The sequence below is a fragment of the Asterias amurensis genome, chromosome 14, assembly GCF_032118995.1.
Source record: "Asterias amurensis chromosome 14, ASM3211899v1".
Taxonomy (NCBI): Eukaryota; Metazoa; Echinodermata; class Asteroidea; order Forcipulatida; family Asteriidae; genus Asterias; species Asterias amurensis.
The window spans coordinates 2,886,415-2,901,111 of record NC_092661.1 but is presented as its reverse complement, the minus strand read 5'-3'; the positions used below and the strand labels follow the sequence as shown (position 1 = coordinate 2,901,111).

At 35.8% G+C, this 14,697-nt stretch overlaps 1 long non-coding RNA gene across 1 annotated transcript; it reads right to left on the bottom strand.

Annotated features, from left to right (window-relative positions):
- Positions 1–7,029: 7,029 nt before the first annotated feature.
- LOC139947450 (uncharacterized) lies at positions 7,030–10,181 on the bottom strand. The gene is made up of 3 exons (XR_011787351.1): positions 10,080–10,181; positions 8,559–8,775; positions 7,030–7,970 (listed from the first exon to the last, which is right to left on the bottom strand). It is a non-coding gene; the product is annotated as an uncharacterized lncRNA (long non-coding RNA).
- Positions 10,182–14,697: the final 4,516 nt, after the last annotated feature.

Here is a 14,697-nt window from a genome sequence, read left to right as displayed (position 1 = left end):
CAGTTTATCTGTTACTTGGTAGTTACTCCAAAAATTAATTACCATGAAAACGTTAGAGCACTGGTCATGTTGATGTTACAAAAATATTGTTGGAAAAACACCCTTTAAAGTAAAATGTAGTTTTAGGGAAAGTGGTAAAAATAGTTTCACCCCAAAACATTTACTCTGAGAAAGGCTTCAGGCATGAAGCCTTTCTCATGCATCTGAGAGCACACAATTTTATAAACGGAATATGGGGTTTTCTTTCATAATTTGTTTTAAACTTTAATGACCATTTGAGCCAAACCTTCCATTGGTTTGTTATTTATGCATTTATTGAGGCACACCAAGTGAGGAGACTGTTGTTTGATAATTACCAAAAGTATCCAAACCTTAATTATTTTCTAAAATTTATTTTTAATTAGTTCATCAACACCAAGAAGGCATCAAAGTTACAAGTTGTCCAAATATTAGGAATCATCAGAAAATAATAAGCAAACCAGACTAGATTGTTTACTTGAATTTTCAAAAATTTATTTGAACAAACTTTAAATGTCTTCCAGAGAAAGAAAACAATAACACTCACTTAGTGCATCCACACTGTTAGACATTACCCCCACCCACCCCAACCTCAAGAACTTGATTATGACTATGCTGTATGTTATGTTTCCTTAATGTTTCAATTAAAACAAACTTTGTTTTTGTGGGTGCTTTTTGCACTCCTATTGCTTCCTTACTATTCATTTTGATAGTTGCTTAAATTGATGGTTGGAAATATGCCAGTTGATGTACAATTACTTTTTGAAAACTTCATTGAAATTATTTCAAAATGTTTTTTTTTTTAATGCACTTGTCAAGTGCCACAATTCAAAAATTGTATTTGTAAAATCAAATACAGCTTTCAATTCATACTTGTGGTAATTAAAAAGTATTGAAAATGTGTATAGTTTCAAAATTGAACTTAAACCCCCAAAATATTCGCGAAGAAATATCAGCTGGCAAATAACAACCATAGCTAAGAAATATAAATGATCAACCAAGGAAGAAATGTAACCTGTTTTATCCAAAAGGAGTCCACATGGCTAACAAAAAAACTAGTTTCATAAATTAACTATTTGTGTTTTGCAAACTTGCCAAAAAATTTTTTGTGCTTTTTCTTCATCTTACAAGAACTCAGAATATTTACAGAATCAAAGCGTTTTTTTTTTTCTTTTCAAACAAATCTAATTAAATTTGACTCCTTTATGGTTTACAGGTTGCATTTCTTACTTATAAAGAAGGTACAACATTGGTATTCATATACTGCATATAGAGTGCACAAATTTTGACACAAAAAACGTTATCTCAAACTTGCAGCGTTTTCATAACACATTTCTTTATTTATTGTTTAACTCAATACAGTTTTTACTTCAAGTGGACATTTAGATGAATGTTTACTTGCATGCTTACCAAAATTGAAGGTAATGCATAAATTCCCGCAATAAACATGTAATTCAATTCACAATATAGCGTAACTACCAATGTTGTATCTTCTGTAAAGGCCGCATCTTATAGCTTGTTCTGTGACTTTATAATATCAATCTTGGAAAGTTTTTGAGTGTTTTTGTCAAAAAATGACTAAGTCCAAAAAAAGACTAAGTACAAACATTGACTATGAGTTTCTGCTCAAAAAAATTACTAAGTACAAACAATGGCTAGTATTTTGGTCGAAAAAATGACTAAGTCCACAATAGAACACCGAAAGTCAATAATTACCAAGTGTTTTTGTCAAAAAATGACTAAGTCCAAAAAAAGACTAAGTACAAACATTGACTATGAGTTTGTGCTCAAAAAATTACTAAGTACAAACAATGGCTAGTATTTTGGTCGAAAAAATGACTAAGTCCACAATAGAACACCGAAAGTCAATAATTACCAAGTGTTTTTGTCAAAAAATGACTAAGTCTAAAAAAAGACTAAGTACAAACATTGACTATGAGTTTGTGCTCAAAAAATTACTAAGTACAAACAATGGCTAGTTTTTTTGTCAAAAAATGACTAAGTCCACAATGGGACTCCATTTTATTGTTATTTAAAGTCACAACAAGCTATAAGACGATACCTTTAATAAGGGGCTGTATTCCATTTTGATGTACCTAGCTATATAATCTAATTGTAATTTGAATTTGACGCCTTGTATAAGAGTCATGTGCAAATTTCTAGTTGATTATATTGTTGGTGTACATTGCTTTGGGATACAGTCTCTTCTGCACCCCTATAGGGGGTGCACTTGGTTGATCAATATTTTAATAATAGGGGGGTAGGGCCAAACTTTTTACGGAGTTAATTTCGAACCGTACAACGGCACGAGAAATTTTTTTGGCTGACTTAGTCTATATAAAAAAGGCGTTTTTTTAAGGATTTTTTTGATTTTTTTAAGCACCACTGAACTGTAGAAGCAGCAGAGTTGCGCAAACGTGTGTGCCGGTCGGTGTGGCCAACTACTATCTAGAAAGTGAAGCGACTAAATGATCTAAGTATTAATGGAAGGAAAGCATTTTATTAAGTTAAATCTAGTTAATGTTTCATTGATAGTCTGTTTTACCAATGTCCTGCCTTACATGATTGACAAACTAAAAAGATTGTTTTTTAAAAGTCCGAAGCCAAAAACAAACTTAAGATTTTTTTTTTCAAAGTCCAAAACAAAAGTCGGAAAGGATTCTGTTGCCCGTTAAAATGTTTGATGAATCTGTATCAAGTGTACCATCGGACGTCTCCCCCTGTTCGGGCAAACACGTCGCTAAGTTCTTGGAGTAAAGTTTCAAGTTTGAATTTTGGTTAAAGTGTAAAAGGACACTTCCACTCCGTCACCGATTGAGTCCTGTACCATCAGAATAACGAAGACTTCAACCCAGATGATGATGCGCTGATCAGAGAAACAAGATTCCAACATGGCGGCTGAACTTACAAATTTTGTGAATTTTTGTGACAAGCACAAAAAAACAGAACAGCATACTCAGGAATGTATTGGTTTCACTTGCATTAGACGTAGTAAAAATTTGTTTTGGATTTGTTAAAACATCGCAACATTTTAACAGTGTGTGTGATTACACGTTCAAATGAAGTCAAATTTCAAAGTCAAAAATTAGGTTAAACACAAACATCAGATTTGCATCTTCATTGCAGAGTATCGTTACAGGAGATATTGTAGATGACATTGGGTTTATGGAGGATAACTAGACTAAGAAAAAAAAACTCTAAATAAAAAAATAACCTAAACAAATTGAGGATTTATCAGTGACGATAAGATCCTAAGTACAACAAAGTTTCAAATCCTACGGAACTACAAATTGCTGATGAGGTCCCAATAAAGTATTGAACATCTAGGATCAACAACTACTCCTACTAATTAACTTCATGTAAATCTGCAAACCAACCACTGCATACTAATGATTTAGTACTAATCATAAACTACAATGTTTTTGCATAAAAATGAGTCCGACGTCGATGTCAGAAAATTAAGGTTTTATCAGTGACGATAAGATCGCTGATAACTTGGTGTACTTTCCATGTAGAAAGAAAGACACCTGTGATTCTGCAAACAGTGCATGACTAAAGTAACAAAGTGATGGCTTATTTAGATAACCTATTCCTGCTGTGTCTTTTTGGCATAATATTCATAACAAAATCAATCTAACAAGCAAATTGAGAAATCACTAATTTAGTTATTTGTTAAATAATTCTACACTAATACTGGACTAGTGTTTATGCTTCCTATAAATACCTAGCAATGTGACAAATTACTATGTTTGTTCCGAGGTTTAACTGAATAAGTCTACACTAATACTGCTAATCTGCTAATAAGCACCTAGTTTGATCCATTGTACACTACGCTGTTGTACATGTTGAGACGTTCTCTACAGGTTACATATCTTAAACTTGCCAACTCTTTTTAGAACCTGTCAAAATTTTAATGACCAAGTGTCTTTGTCACTTTAACAGCCTAAATAACTAGAGAAACAAGATTCAAACATTGCGGCTGAACAAATTTTGTGAGTGTTTGTAAACCGCCTGAGTGTCGTCACCATGTTCAGCTGGAAAAGGATTAACCAGTTATAAAAACTGATCATAATTATCAATAATTAATACCCTGAAGGATTTAAAACACCTACTGCAGCTAAATTACTGTTTATGAAAAATGTATACAAATCATGCACACCACAGTGGCAGTATTTGTTGAAAAAGCAATGTCTATTGGTCAACATCATTTGTACATCATTTCCTCAACTGATTGTCGTTAACATACCTACTGTAGAATCTGTCATAAAGCTGACCACTCAAAACCTACAATGAACAACCTAGTTAATTGGTCACTGAAATAGACCAATAGTTAACGTCATAGACTGAATGTTGTCAACCAGTTCAAGCGGGGTTTTAACTAAATCTAAAATCTAAACACTATTCTAACTGACGAAGGAGTGTACATACAACCTACTGTGGCTGAGAATTGAACCAGTCACAATTAACCGCATCTATCTAAGCAACGATGTTTCTTCTATAAAGGACCCTGTTAACTTCCTACACAATCCAAATGTCATCTTTGATATCTCCTTTTGATACAGTCAAAACTTCTTAACACAAGTGAAACCAATGTAAAAGCCTGAGTACCTGATTGAAATGTGAATAGCCATGTTCAGAATCTCGTTTCTCAGACCCTCGCACCAACATCTGGGTAGAAGTCTCCGTCATCCGTCAAGTTCAGAGGCTCCCTCAGATCAGAAGAGGATGTCCAGTGTAGAGAAGTTGCTCAAAAAGTAGACCCATTTACACAGGAACAGTATAGAGAGACGGGTACCAACTTAGGATAACAAAATGATCAGGTAAAAAATGTGCAAAAAAGTGCAATGGTCCTCAGTCCTTGACACTTTTGATACAGGCCCCCAAAGACTTCAACAGGCAACCAAATCCTTTCTTTCTTAGGTTTTGTTTTTTGTCGGAGATCGAGAAAGTTGAAATAGTTTGTCAATCATGTAAGGTAGGACACCGGTAAGACAGACTACCAGCGCCACATTAACAAGATTTCACTTAATAAAATGCTTACCCAACCATTAACTCTTGGATCATTAGGTCGTCACACTTTCCAGATAGTAGTTAGCCACACCGACCGGCACACACGTTTGCACAACTCTGCTGCTTCTACAGTTCAGTGGTGCTTTCTACAGCATTTAATGAATGGTAACCAATTAATTTACTACATAATTTTTCAAATTATAAAAACAGCCAAGTACAACACTTACAATCCTTGAGTTGAAATAAAGTTATCTCTGAAATGAGAATTTTTTTTGTATCAGCTGATGCAAAAAAAAACCTAAATAAAATTTAGAACTGTTAACTATTACTGTCGCAGCAATGCAAAGAAGAAAAAAAAACATTTTCAAAAGAAGTTTGTGATTGTTTCGTAAAAAATATTGAACTTTTTAATTTTGAATTTGGACAGGTGTGCATCACACTCATCCAAACATGTCATGACTAAAATGAATAAATTTGGTTAAATTGATGCTGTACTCGTATTTCATTTTGAGTTTGGACAGGTGTGCATCACACTTATCCAAACATGTCGTGCCAAAAAGGAATAAATTTAGTTAAAATGATGACGTACTTGTATGTCATGAAGATTGGTCCCAAGAATACAACTTTAGGATGTGTTCCGCTTGCATTAATTGTATTGAGTGCAAGTTGTACTTGGCTTCACAATCATCAAAGTATCAATATAGAACCAGAGACACTCCCACAATTTGAGTCACAAGCAAATTTTACAGAAAGTTTTGTAAACAAACATTTCTGTAAAATTTGCAAGGATATTCCAACTCTGGGAAAAATCTAGAAAAGAAGAGTTTTTAAAGTGAGCAAAGTTTCAAAAGTAGTAGCGGGAAAACAATTTGCAAAGAGAGTAAAACAAAAAATAAGAATTTAGAATTTTGTATTTTGGGAACTAAAGTCGAGCGTTCTATATGAAAACTGTACGCATTTTGTATGAACTCATTTCGTGGGAATGTCTCAATAAAGTAGTAAGAAAATTTATGTAAAATACACAAATATTTTGCACTTTTGACCCAAATTACCAAAAAGGACAAATCTTTTCGCATTGTCGTATTTCTTGTTCCAAAATAAAGTTTAAAGCCAAAATTAAGAATAGCTTTGACAGTAATTTATTTTGCGTGTGTGGCCAACAAAAAGAATGATAAGCGAAATGTTTCACGTAGTGATTTGTCTTCTTTTTGTGAAGTTGGATCACAGATGCAGTCAAATGCACAATAATGAATAAATCCAGGCCTGATACTTCATGGGGGCAACAAAGGCGATAGCCTCGATGCCCCTGGTCATTGCCTTGGTGCCCTTGAAATGATCCAGTACAGATATACAATTTCCTCATAGGGTGCGTTTAACCAAGGAGGAAATGCTCTGGTGCCCTTGCCTTTTCAAAAAAAGCATACAGGCCTGTTAGTCTATAGAAACGATTCACAACTCAGGATTCAAGATTTATCACTGTTATTGCAACAAATACCCCAGGTGGAAAGGGGGGCAGAGGTAAAATGGCCATTTCTGACATACATCCGCAAAAATTGACAGTAACCTTACCCCACAGACGAAGGGGGTCAGAGGTAACAGGGCAGGTGGATTAATAGAAAGTACCAGTCATTCCCTTCAAAGGTCATGTATGAACATATGAACCTCAACATTTAGTTTGCTGTGACCCAATCCCTAGCAGAAAGGAATGAAAGTCATGTGTGATGGTAGTGGTACAACAGTAAGCCACTAAACTAAAACTTTACTAAGTTTGCTGTGACCCAATCCCTAGCAGAAAGGGATGAAAGTCATGTGTGATGGTAGTGGTACAACAGTAAGCCACTAATGTAAAACATTACTAAGCTTGCTGTGACCCAATCCCTGGCAGAAAGGGATGAAAGTCATGTGTGATGGTAGTGGTACAACAGTAAGCCACTTAACTAAAACTTTACTAAGTTTGCTGTGACCCAATCCCTAACAGAAAGGAATGAAAGTCATGTGTGATGGTAGTGGTACAACAGTAAGCCACTTAACTAAAACTTTACTAAGTTTGCTGTGACACAACCCCTTGCAGAAAGGGATGAAAGTCATGCACCATGGTAGTGGTACAACAGTAAGCCACTGCTCGAGAACATGTTGATAGGTTCCTAGTTTGCTATGACGCAAACCCCTAGCAGAAAATTGCAAGAACATTTCAAGGGGCACCCAGGCAATGACCAGTGGCATTGTGCCTCCATAATGCATCGGGCGTTTCGTAGTAACAGTATCGAGGATGACATTTGTGCAATGACAAACTCTCAGGAAAAGGGAGTTTTAGTCTTGTCATGACCCATAAGTTACTAAGTATGCCATAATCCTAACCAGAGCTAGAAGGCTTTTATCATAAAAGGTTTGCACTCAAGTTTCTTGTTCGTTCTTTCAATCGATTAACCCACCCCAGGGGTTAGGGGAGGATCGATCAATATCAACAATTCACGACGGTTATTAATTCAGTTTTAGATACTAATTTTTTCAAAACAAGCTATAAAGCACGAGTTATCGCAAACTAATGTAAGCAACACTGACAGTTTAAAAACACCTTTACCACAGTTCGGCCATTTTGTCTGGTTCCCGTGTACCGATCAGAACCCGCTCGAAATGCTCAAAGTTTAACAAAAAGGAACCAGACTTAATTTTGTTGTCAAGCCTCATTTTGTTTCTTGAGACAATCTTGATGGCACTGTCAGTGATAAAGGATCCTTATCTTATTTAAGTACCCATACTGGGATGGATGCTCGGCCTCCTCATCAGTAAGACATCTCTCTGGCATCAGGTGGTCGTCGTTGTCGTCGTCGTCGGTGGTGATTTCATCTCCTTGTTCCAGTGAGCTCTTGCCTTGAGTTCCTCTCAGTGTAGACCAAACCGAAGATGTTGATTCTCTTCAGGAGTACTCAATCTCTTGATGCCTGTAAATCAGAAAAAGCAAAACAAAATCAAAAATTACTGTTACATAAAAAATTAACCTTTGACCCTAACCATTCTGGGGTCGATTTCGCCAATGGTTAGAAAGATGAAAAAACAGTGAAAGTTTCAGCAAAATAGGTTAATTGATTCTACTTGCTAAAAAAAAAGAGAAAGAAGCAAAACCTTTCAAAGTAGCCTAGGTGAAGATTTCGACACATCAACAAATTATGTTTGCTTTTTTTCCCAAACATTTAAAAAAGTGTTGGCCAAGGGTTTCCATACGGACACAAACTCTTTGCCACTGATTTTTGCTCCTTTGTTTTCACAGGTAAAGTATAAAAACCTCTAAAACAAAAGGAACCTATTTGTATAGCAAAATATTTGGCTGAGTTTATGTCATTTTTCAAAGTTTAAATGTCAATTTTCAATTTGAAGTTGCACAATTTTCAATCTAACACAAGTAAAAAAATCGGCCAGGGGTTTCCTTACGGGTGGCGAACCCTTTGTCACTGAATTTTTGCTCTTCTGTTTCAGAGTTTAAATAAAAAACCAAATAGTTGGGGGCTTGTTTTTCAAAACTTATTAATCACCTTATATGAAGTGGCGCATTTTTCAATGAATAGACACAGTGGAAAATTTTGCCTCCTCATCAGTAAGATATCTCTGTGGCATCAGGTCGTCATCGTTGTCGTCGTCGCCGGTGGTGATTTCATATTCTTGTTCCAATGAGCTCTTGTCTTGAGATCTCTAAGTGTAGACCGATCCGAAGATGTTGATTCTCTTCAGGAGTACTCAATCTCCTGATGCCTGTAAATATAAAATTTTTTTTAAAAAGGTTACTTTTACATAAAAAATGAACCTTTGACCCTAACCATTCTGGGGTCGATTTCGCCAATGGTTAGAAAGATGAAAAAACAGTGAAAGTTTCAGCAAAATAGGTTAATTGATTCTACTTGCTAAAAAAAAAGAGAAAGAAGCAAAACCTTTCAAAGTAGCCTAGGTGAAGATTTCGACACATCAACAAATTATGTTTGTTTTTTTTCCCAAACATTTAGAAAAGTGTTGGCCAAGGGTTTCCATACGGACACGAACCTTTTGTCACGGATTTTTGTTCCTGTTTTCACAGGTAAAATAGAAAACCTCTAAAATAAAAGGAACCTATTTGTATATAGCCTTGCTCAAGGCAGTCGCATTATTCGCTCTGAAAAGACGCAGCTGTAAACCCACCGCCGTATACCCTGTGCATGGTGTGTGCGATCACACCGAATGACCCACCCGTATACACACTGTCACATCGCACGAATACTGTTCACACAAGTCATCGCACTCGTACACCACTAACCGCATGCGGAGGCCGTCAGGCCGACAGCCTTGTCGGATCTGTATCTTCCCGTTTTAATGTGTTGTATTGAAAAAATTCCAATAGTGGACGAAATTGGGGGGGCTCGAGGATATGCTAGTATGCAGCTCATGAATATGTATATTGTTCGTCAGACCTATCAGACAACACAGGATGTGAGGCAAATGAATTATTCATTTTGACGTCCAATCACGCACTTCCCTTATCACGACCTTTGGACCCTATCATGCGTCCGTGGTGGTGTGTGAGGTAAACATGCCTCGTCTTTCGCGGGCATTATGGTAATGAGCTGACCGTGGGAACTCTTCGCTTATTATAGTAATGAGGTCAGTGGCTTCAACACAGATCCTACAAGGCTGTCGGCCTGACGGCCTCCGCATGCGGATAGTGTACGGGGGCATCGTGTCGTGCGGTGTTACGCACAGTGAATACGGGTGGGTTTTACGCACAGTGAATACGGGTGGGTTTTTATACAGCGGCGGTCTTTTTTCGGAGTGAATAATTCGACTGCCTTGAGCAAGGCTAATTTGTATAGCAAAATATTTGGCTGAGTTTATGTCATTTTTCAAAGTTTAAATGTCAATTTTCAATTTGAAGTTGCACAATTTTCAATCTAACACAAGTAAAAAATCGGCCAGGGGTTTCCTTACGGGTGGCGAACCCTTTGTCACTGAATTTTTGCTCTTCTGTTTCAGAGTTTAAATAAAAAACCAAATAGTTGGGGGCTTGTTTTTCAAAACTTATTAATCACCTAATATGAAGTGGCGCATTTTTCAATGAATAGACAGTCGAAAATTTTGCCTCCTCATCAGTAAGACATCTCTGTGGCATCAGGTCGTCATCGTTGTCGTCGTCGCCGGTGGTGATTTCATATTCTTGTTCCAATGAGCTCTTGCCTTGAGATCTATAAGTGTAGACTGATCCGAAGATGTTGATTCTTTTCAGAAGTACTCAATCTCTTGATGCCTGTAAATATAAAAAAATATTTAAAAAGGTTACTTTTACATAAAAAATTAACCTTTGACCCTAACCATTCTGGGGTCGATTTCGCCAATGGTTAGAAAGATGAAAAAACAGTGAAAGTTTCAGCAAAATAGGTTAATTGATTCTACTTGCTGAGAAAACAGAAAGAAGCAAACCCTGTCAAAGTAGCCTAGGTGAAGATTTCGACACATCAACAAATTATGTTTGCTTTTTTGCCCAAACATTTAAAAAAGTGTTGGCCAAGGGTTTCCATACGGACACAAACCCTTTGTCACTGATTTTTGCTCCTTTGTTTTCACAGGTAAGGTATAAAAACCTCTAAAACAAAAGGAACCTATTTGTATAGCAAAATATTTGGCGGGGCTTACGTCATTTTTCAAAGTTTAAATGTCAATTTTCAATTTGAAGTTGCACAATTTTCAATCAAACACAAGTAAAAAATCGGCCAGGGGTTTCCTTACGGGTGGCGAACCCTTTGTCACTGAATTTTTGCTCTTCTGTTTCAGAGTTTAAATAAAAAACCAAATAGTTGGGGGCTTGTTTTTCAAAACTTATAAATCACCTTATATGAAGTGGCGCATTTTTCAATGAATAGACACAGTGGAAAGTTTTGCCTCCTCATCAGTAAGACATCTCTGTGGCATCAGGTCGTCATCGTTGTCGTCGTTGCAGGTGGTGATTTCATCTCCTTGTTCCAATGAGCTCTTGTCTTGAGATCTATAAGTGTAGACCGATCCGAAGATGTTGATTCTCTTCAGGAGTACTCAATCTCTTGATGCCTGTAAATAAAAAAAAATATTTAAAAAGGTTACTTTTACATAAAAAATGAACCTTTGACCCAAACCATCCTGGGGTCGATTTCGCCAATGGTTAGAAAGATGAAAAAACAGTGAAAGTTTCAGCAAAATAGGTTAATTGATTCTACTTGCTGAGAAAACAGAAAGAAGCAAACCCTGTCAAAGTAGCCTAGGTGAAGATTTCGACACATCACTAAATTATGTTTGTTTTTTTTCCCAAACATTTAAAAAAGTGTTGGCCAAGGGTTTCCATACGGACACAAACCCTTTGTCACTGATTTTTGCTCCTTTGTTTTCACAGGTAAGGTATAAAAACCTCTAAAACAAAAGGAACCTATTTGTATAGCAAAATATTTGGCTGAGTTTACGTCATTTTTCAAAGTTTAAATGTCAATTTTCAATTTGAAGTTGCACAATTTTCAATCAAACACAAGTAAAAAAATCGGCCAGGGGTTTCCTTACGGGTGGCGAACCCTTTGTCACTGAATTTTTGCTCTTCTGTTTCAGAGTTTAAATAAAAAAACAAATAGTTGGGGGCTTGTTTTTCAAAACTTATAAATCACCTTATATGAAGTGGCGCATTTTTCAATGAATAGACACAGTGGAAAATTTTGCCTCCTCATCAGTAAGACATCTCTGTGGCATCAGTTTGTCATCATTGTAGTCGTCGTTGCAGGTGGTGATTTCATCTCCTTGTTCCAATGAGCTCTTGTCTTGAGATCTATAAGTGTAGACCGATCCGAAGATGTTGATTCTCTTCAGGAGTACTCAATCTCTTGATGCCTGTAAATATAAAAAAATATATAAAAAGGTTACTTTTACATAAAAAATGAACCTTTGACCCTAACCATCCTGGGATCGATTTCGCCACTGGTTAGAAAGATGAAAAAACAGTGAAAGTTTCAGCAAAATAGGTTAATTGGTTCTACTTGCTGAGAAAACAGAAAGAAGCAAACCCTGTCACAGTAGCGATGAATCCAGCCGAGGTAAAGATTTTTATACATCAACAAATTATGTTTGCTTTTTTTCCCAAACATTAAAAAAAGTATTGGCCAAGGGTTTCCATACGGACACGAACTTTTTGTCACTGATTTTTGTTCCTGTTTTCACAGGTAAAATATAAAACCTCTAAAACAAAAGGAACCTATTTGTATATCAAAATATTGGCGGGATTTACGTTGTTTTTCAAAGTTTTAATGTCAATTTTCAATTTGAAGTGGCACAATTTCTAATCGAACACAAGTAAAAAATCGGCCAGGGGTTTCCTTACGGGTGGTGAACCCTTTGTCACTGAATTTTTGCTCTTCTGTTTTCAAAGTTTAAATAGAAAACCAAATAGTTGGGGGCTTGTTTTTCAAAACTAATAAATCACCTTATATGAAGTGGCACTTTTTTCAATGGACAAACACAGTCAAACAATCGGCCTCCTCATCAGTAAGACATCTCTGTGTCATCAGGTCATCATCGTTGTCGACGTCGCCGGTGGTGAGTTCATCTCCTTGTTCCAGAGAGCTTTTGTCTTGAGATCTCTAATTGAGAGAGATCCGAAGATGTTGATTCTCTTCAGGAGTACTCAATCTCTTGATGCCTGTTAATATAAAAAAGTAAATAAAAAAAATTACTTTTACATAAAAAATGAACCTTTGACCGTAACCATCCTGGGGTTGATTTCACAAATGGTTACAAAGATGAAAAAACAGTGAAAGTTTCAGCAAAATAGGTTAATTGGTTCTATTTGCTCAGAAAACAGAAAGAAGCAAAACCCTGTCACAGTAGCGATGAATCCATCCAAGGTAAAGATTTTGATACATCAACAAACTATGTTTGCTGTTTTGCCCAAACATTTAAAAATAATTGGCCAGGGATTTTCTTACAGACTGTCACTGATTTTTGCTCTCTGTTTTCACAGGTAAAATATAAAACCTCTGAAATAAAACGAACCTATTTGTATATCAAAATATTTGGAAGGGTTTCCTGTTTTTTTTTCAAAATTTACCAAATGTCAACTTTCAATTTGAAGTGGTGCAATTTTCAATCAAACACAGTTAAAAGATCGGCCAGGGGTTTCCTTACGGGTGGCAAACCCTTTGTCACTGAATTTTTGCTCTTCTGTTTTCAGAGTCAAAATGTAGAACCAAATATTTGGGGGCTTTTTTTCATGAACTATAATATTTAATATGAAGTGGCACATTTTTCAATTAATAAACAGCAGTTAAAAAAATTGGCCAGAGGTTTGACAAACCCATATCACTGAAGATTGCTATTCTAAGGCTTAAATACAAAACCTCTGATATAATACTGTTTCTAAGCAAATATTGGGGGGGGGGGGGGGTAGTTTTCCGAAATTACCATATTATAAAATAAATGACCCGTTTAAAATGAAGTGGTACATTTTTCAATTAAACAGTTAAAAAAAAATGGCCAGCGGTTTCCCTACAGGTGGCGAACCCGTATCACTGAATGTTGCTCTTCTTAAGAGTTAAATATAGAACCTCTGAAATAAAACAAATATTTCTAACCAAATATTTTGGGAGGGGAGAGGGTTATTTTCAAAAATAAATTATTTAAAAATCGCCTTTCAGAAATGAAGTGGTTCTAAACACAGTTCAAAAATTGGCCAGAAGTTTCCCTACGGGTGGCGAACCCATATCAATGAATTTTGCTCTTCTTAAGAGTTAAATATATAAAACCTCAGAAATGAAACAAAACTATTTCTAACCAAATATTTGGGGAAGGGTGGAGGGTAAATTTCAAGTTACCAAATAAAAAATAAAAATTGCCTTTTAAAATGAAGTGGCACAGTTTTCAATTAAACACAGTTATAAAATTGGCCAGCGGTTTCCCTACGGGTGGCGAACCCATATCACTGAATGATGCTTTTCTTAAGAGTTAAATATAAACTCTCTGAAATAAGACAAATAATTCTAACCAAATATTTGGGGAGGGGGTAATTTTCAAAAATTACCAAATTTAAAAAAAAATTGCCTCTAAAAATTTAGTACTAAAACACAGTTTAAAAATTGGCCAGAGGTTTCCCTACGGGTGGCGAACCCATATTTATCACTGAATGTTGCTCTTTTTAAGAGTTTAATATAAAACCTCCGAAATAAAACAAAACTTCTTCTAACCAAATATGTGGGGAGGGGAGGGTAAAAATGAAGTGATACTAAACAGTTAAAAAATTGACCAGGGGTTTCCTTACGGGTGGCAAACCCATATCACTGAATGTTGTTCTTCTCAAGAGTTAAATATAAACCCTCTGAAATAAGACAAATAATTCTAACCAAATATTTGGGGAGGGGAGAGGGTAATTTTCAAAAATTACCAAATCATAAAAAAAATCGCCTTTAAAAATGAAGTAGTACTAAAACAGTTAAAAAAATTGGACAGAAGTTTCCCCACGGGTGGCGAACCCATATTTATCACTGAATGTTGCTCTTCTTAAGAGTTTAATATATAACCTCTGAAATAAAACAAAACTATTTCTAACCAAATATTTGAGGGAGGTGGGGGGGAGAGTCATTTTCAAAAACTACCAAATTTTAAAACAAATCGCCTTTTAAAATGAAGTGATACATTTTTTCAACT